This window comes from Mus caroli, chromosome X (assembly GCF_900094665.2).
Source record: "Mus caroli chromosome X, CAROLI_EIJ_v1.1, whole genome shotgun sequence".
Taxonomy (NCBI): Eukaryota; Metazoa; Chordata; class Mammalia; order Rodentia; family Muridae; genus Mus; species Mus caroli.
In genome coordinates, this window is record NC_034589.1 from 141893644 (window position 1) to 141899717 (window position 6074).

The 6074-nt window shown below is 44.5% G+C and overlaps 1 protein-coding gene across 1 annotated transcript in view; it reads left to right on the forward strand.

Moving 5' to 3' along the window:
• Window positions 1-6074, forward strand: part of Rragb (Ras related GTP binding B) — a 118435-nt gene that overhangs the window by 91040 nt on the left and 21321 nt on the right. Inside the window, exons 12-13 of the transcript XR_003835730.1 lie at window positions 4178-4263; window positions 4858-4999. The gene's annotated coding sequence lies outside the window, so the exon portion shown is untranslated. The remainder of the gene's footprint in view (window positions 1-4177; window positions 4264-4857; window positions 5000-6074) is intronic.

Below are 6074 nucleotides of genomic sequence, written 5' to 3' on the forward strand. Positions count from 1 at the left end.
AAAAAAAAAAAAAAAAAAAAAAAAAAAAAAAAAAAAAAAAAAAAAAAAACCCTAAAATGCCTTCTCAGGACAAAGTGATTGCATAAATGAGGTAAATGTGCAGGTAGGGACCATGGTGAGCTCAAGAGATCAGAAGACAATAGGTACTGATTATTTCCAACAGATTAATGGCCAATTGTGTAACTGTTGTCTTCATAAACATGGAAAATGATCTTATAGAGAAATTTCTTAATTTTTCAATGCTTGTAATCTCTTCAATTTAACAGGCATATGTATGTATATATAGCTGCACACATATACTGTAGGCTAAACAAAATAAATCTGTTGACCACAATTAACCTATGAATTGTGGATTTGTGACCTCTGTTTTAGAGCAATTTGACTCTTGTTGCCAGACTGCCAGAAATCTTTCCACTATGATGCCTGCTCCGATTTTCACTAAAAATACGAAATTGGCTTTTTTTTTTTAACATCAAGAACTATCAGAGGTTTTTCCTATTTCTTTTTAAACAAGAAATGTTTTGTAGTCAAAGTCTCTACCTTCTTAGCTATATTAGGGTATATGTAGAGAAACCTGATAACAGAATTATTTTCCTCCAGATTCTGTGGTACGGGGCTAGTCAATGATATCCCAGGACTTGGAGATTTTCTTAAAAATACACATCCAATCTTTTTCTGAATGAAAAAAGACAAAGAAATAAAGGAGGACATGACTATGGAGACGATTTTAATGTAGATACAAGGGTGAAAGGAGAGAGAGGGAAGAATCCTGGGTGGAAATATCTGACAGAGTAAACTGGACCATGAGAAGAAAGAGGAGGAGGAGCAAGAGAGGAGTGGCCTACCTATGCGCAGCCAGGGCCAAGGCCAAGGGAGTGCTGTAGCCAAAATGGCTGTATTTTGTAGGAATCAGGGTTAGGGAAAGAGAAGTGGAAGACCGCCCCCTGGGAGCCGGAGGTTTAAGGTAGGGGGCGGGGTGAGAAATGCTGTGCAGAGCCACAGGTACTGAGTAATGCTGCCAGAACTGGGAGGAGCCACTGGCGCTGAGCGTCTCTCTGTCTCCGAGGGAACTGGCCTTGACTTCACTTTGATATGTTAATAGGTATCTCAGCTTGCTGTCTGGGGTTTCTGAGACCTAACACTTCACACTATATAGCACAGCTGCCTTTCATATCAGTCAAGGATATGTTTTGTTTGTTCGCTGGATGACTAAGTGGAGAACCATATATAGTCAGTTCAACACTGCAAATAGTGCAGATATTGAAAAGTGTTTGACGATAAACAAGATACAGACCAAACTCCTAAGGAGTTTGTATGATCTAGTAAGACGACCTCTAAATAGCTATAGTCTTAAACAATTTGGAACGCAATGGAAGGTCAGAAAAATGAGATTTAAATTAGTTTGGGGCTACCAAATTGGCAGGGGATAACATTTTTCATTCGTTCGTTCGTTCATTTATTCTCCTGTTGTGTTTTGTTTTGGGTTTCTCTGCGTAGCCCTGGCTGTCCTGGAACTTGCTCTCTAGATCTGCCTGGCCTGCCTGCCTCTGTCTCCTGAGTGCTGGGATTAAAGGCAAGTGCCACCATAATATCTATTTTTAAACATGCCCCCCCCCCCAGAGAGAGAGAGAGGGAGAGGGAGAGAGAAAATCAAAGACATGCATGCCTTTTATAAACAAATTGCCTTTATTATCCCTTAGAATCTGTCAGATAGGTACTTTACCCTTCTGATAATTTTGGGTTAATTGGTAGAAGCTGTGGCCCGCTAGCCTCACACCTTTGGGTTGGCTTTAGAATTTGCAGTTTCTAGCTTAGGGTTCCTTGTTATTTTTTTTGGTTTGTTTGTTTGTTTGTTTTTCGAGACGAGGTTTCTCTGTGTAGTCCTGGCTGTCCTAGAACTCACTCTGTAGACCAGGCTGGCCTTGAACTCAGAAATCTGCCTGCCTCTGCCTCCTGAGTGCTAGGACTAAAGGCATGCACCACCACGCCCGGCTCCCATTATATTTCTTAATGAAACTTGTAGTTAATTAGGATATTGGGAAGAAAAAGTCAAGCCAATCTGCTGGCTGTTAATCAGTCAGAGAGGAAAGAAAGGCAAAGAAAGGGCATTAGGTATGTATGTGAGGGACTGTTTGAGCAATTTTATAACCTTATTTTGATGCAAGGTTAGCAAAGGCACTCACCTTCCTTCACCAGTACGAGCACATAAGGCTATTTAGTGTCAAGAAAAAAAAAAAAAAAAAAAAGCCTTATAAGAGCAAGAAGTTGGGCTGTCGAGATGGCTCAGGGGGTAAGAGCACTGACTGCTCTTCTGAAAGTCTGGAGGTCAAATCCCAGCAACCACATGTTGGCTCACAACCACCCATAATGAGATTTAACACCCTCTTCTGGTGCATCTGAAGTCAGCTACAGTGTACTTATGTATAATAATTAAATAAATCTTAAAAAAAAAAAAGAGCAAGAAGTTTTAGCCGGGCAGTAGTGGCACATGCCTTTAATCTCAGCACTTGGGAGGTGGAGGCAGGAGGATTTCTGAGTTTGAGGCCAGCCTGGTGTACAGAGTGAGTTCCAGGACAGCCAGGGCTACACAGAGAAACCCTGTCTCGAAAAAAACAAAANAAAAAAAAAAAAAAAAAGAAAGAAAGAAAAAAAGCAAGAAGTTTTTAAGATTTGTCTTAAGCCATTATCACCAGGTTTTCAAGTGCTCAGCCATCATATGTTTGAAAGAGATGCTTACAGGTGTTACCAGGTCCAAGTCTCCAAACTTCTGCTCATGAATGCCCTGAATGTTACCTGAAACTTTTCATCTAGTTTGCTATTATAAACTTGCAATGTACCTGCCCCCCCCCCCCCAAAAAAATGTTCCATAAACTCTTCTCAGCAGAAGGAAGAAGCCTGGCAGTGGTGGTATGCACCTTTAATCCCAGCACTCAGGAGGCACAGGTAGGTGGATCTCTGAGTTCAAGGCCAGCCTGGTCTACACAGTGAGTTTCGGGAAAGCCAGGGCTACACAGAGGAGCCCTGTGTCAAACAACAACATCAAGCAAACCAAACAAAAACCTAATAAATAATAATAGATATTATCCAATATATCTGTGAAGATACTGTCTATAATATCTTTAAACGATATACGCTACACTATATGGCGGCCACTATTCAGTATGTTAAGGATCTGACAACATTACACACACATACAAGCAGGTAGAACATCAATATACGTAAAATATAAATAAACCATCTTAAAAAAAACTTGCAAAGCCGAGCGGTGGTGGTGCATGCCTTTAATCCCAGCACTTGGGAGGCGGAGGCAAGCGGATTTCTGAGTTCGAGGCCAGCCTGGTCTACAGAGTGAGTTCCAGGACAGCCAGGGGTACACAGAAAAACCCTGTCTCGAAAAACCAAAAAACTTGTGAATACCATTCATTGAAATTGGGACCAGTGTTGTGGTAAAAATAAGATGGGATGAGGTCTCCTGTGTTCTAAGTTAATATTGGATATAGGATATGGAGTGAACAAAACAGAAAGGTAACACAGAGGGCAAACTGAGACAGATCTTAGCATACAGAACTATAACCACCAGCACATCTACCACTGTGAACAAGGTTGCTTAGAAATTGGTGGGGAAGGACGGACAGATCTTCTTTCTGGTAGAATTTGGATTCTATATGCAATTAGAACAAAAGATTTTTACAAAAGAAGTACCTCTTGTTCAGGTTTGCTATTAAAATTTGCCCTGGCTGGGCGTGGTGGGGCAGGCCTTTGATCCCAGCACTCCGGAGGCAGAGGCAGGCGGATTTCTGAGTTCGAGGCCAGCCTGGTCTACAAAGTGAGTTCCAGGACAGCCAGGGCTATACAGAGAAACCCTGTCTCGANAAAAACCAAAAAAAAAAAAAAAAAAAAAGAAAGTGGCCGGAGAGGGAGAAAGTCAAAGTTGGCCCCCCACGATGGTTTTGTTCTGAAACCAGGTGTTATCAGCAGCTGAGCTTAGAAATAGCAACAAAAGTAACTTATGGGTTAGTGTGGGCTTCCAGTTTAAGCTGGTGGGATTGGTCCTCCATGCTTTTCTGACTTTTGAGTTGCCTGATCCAGGAGTGGGGGTGATGGTACTGGAAAGCTTTTTATGGTTTGTTAAAGGTATCACACAGATTTCTGGGAATCACTACTGTTCTTTTTCCAGGCTCGTTAGAAATTTGGAGAATCACAAGGATGAAAGATGAAGACATTATCTCCCCCTCTGCCAGGCAGAACTGAAGAAGCCCCAAGGTTAGGAGAGCTTTTAAGCCCCTTAAGTCTAGAAAAGTGCACGAGAGTGGGCGGTGCCAAGCAGGGCGTTACAGGAACTTTCTTGGAGTTCTGGCTGGCTTAGGAAGAGCTTTCACCAGAGACGAAGTTAAGAGACCCGGGTGTGGTGTGGTGAGGTTGGGCCTGGCTTGTCCGGAAAGAGTTTGGGTGGGGTACAGTGGGCCAGCTTCGGACCAGAGGTAGGGAGGAGAGGCCTCCACAAGGAGGTAACCCCAGCTTCAGAAACCCAACAAAAATGTCCGGGGCATTGTTAAAAAGGCCCCAGGATTCTGTCCGCCCATTCAGAGAGGGAGGAAAAGCTAAGTTGTGTGATGCAGCTTTAAAGGGGCTGGTGATTGACAGAATGTGTAGCAGTGGATGGGGTGGAGCCGCTGGGTGGGGTCTGGGACAGGCAGCTGGGAGAAACCAAAAGGGAAAAAAAGAAAACCATTGCCCCTGAAATCCTTAACGCTGGGTGAGGGACGCTCGTGCGAATGAGGGGAGAGGAGGGTTTTAGATCTTACCACCACTCCCGCCACCGGCTAACTCCCTCATACCCTTCTGTCTCGCCTTAAGATCAGTAATATCTAGTGTACCGGCATCTCCCTAAGTCTTCGTGGGCTCGGTTCGTGGCGCGAGGCAGGGAGGACCCCGTGCGTGCGCTGCCCCTGGCAGGGGCTGCAAGGAGAGGATGCCTTCGGAGGCGCAGAACCCCAAAGTAAGTCCCTTTCATTTTGTCCAGCCAGCTCGCTTTCGGCTGCCCTCCCGGGGTCTCGGAGGGGGCGGGGACATGGCCGCAGTTCTGCTGGTGGCTCACTCCAGGAGGAAAGAAGGGTGGGGCAGGGTGGAGTAGGGCGGAGGAGAGGGGTGGAGGGTGGTGCTCTGGTGCCCAGAGTGGCCACGGCGCCAGCTCGTGCACACTGAAGCGTGTTGTGTGTTTACAGCCTCGATTTCCACTCCTGATGTTACTGCTTCACTATCATCCTTCTGGCATTCTTTCTTTTTGTCATACTCCAGCATCCCTATCAGGTTGCTCAAAACCTCTAGCTTCAAGCTGGGAGGGCTCCATCTTGCCTGGCTTCTTAAAGGGACAGTGCACAATTTTACCTAAGGGACTTGGACTGGAAATTCAGTTTAAAGAATGTCAGTGTCTTACCTTGTTGTAACACTGTCTGTTTATTGGAAGGAATTTATGTGCAGAGGACAGCTCCTCCCTCTCCCAGGTTATCCTTCAAACTTGGTTCTAACATCCAGTGGATTTTTAAAAGGTGCAGTGTGGGTATTCATGCCAATATGCACATTAGTTACCCACAGAGTCAGTGGGTTCTATAGTTTTAGCTGAAGGGTAGCATTTCCATTCAGACGCAATATGACTGTGTAGATGACTTCGAGCTAATTAATCAATTCTACCAATATTTATTTAATGCCAACTTCATTGCCTGTGGCAGGCAGATCATGCAGCTGGACATTGTGTGTAAGATCTCAAGGCCCTGCAGAATGTTGCTATGGACTCCTTTTTTAGCTGATTGGTGTCCAAGATCTCCTCCCTGGATAGGGAGAGGAATGTGGAATTTGATTTTAACATTTGCCAACCATCTCTAACATATACTCTCCTTGTTCATATGTATTTTCACATGTGTGCTGGGAATCCATATACTCAAAGGAACTGGGAACTCAGGTTGGAAAACATGTAGCAAGTCAAATGGCTTGTGAAGTGGGTGTGGTGGTGCGTGCCAGTCCAGAGGCAGAGGCAGAGAGGCAGAGACAGAGAGGCAGAGGCAGAGAGGCAGAGG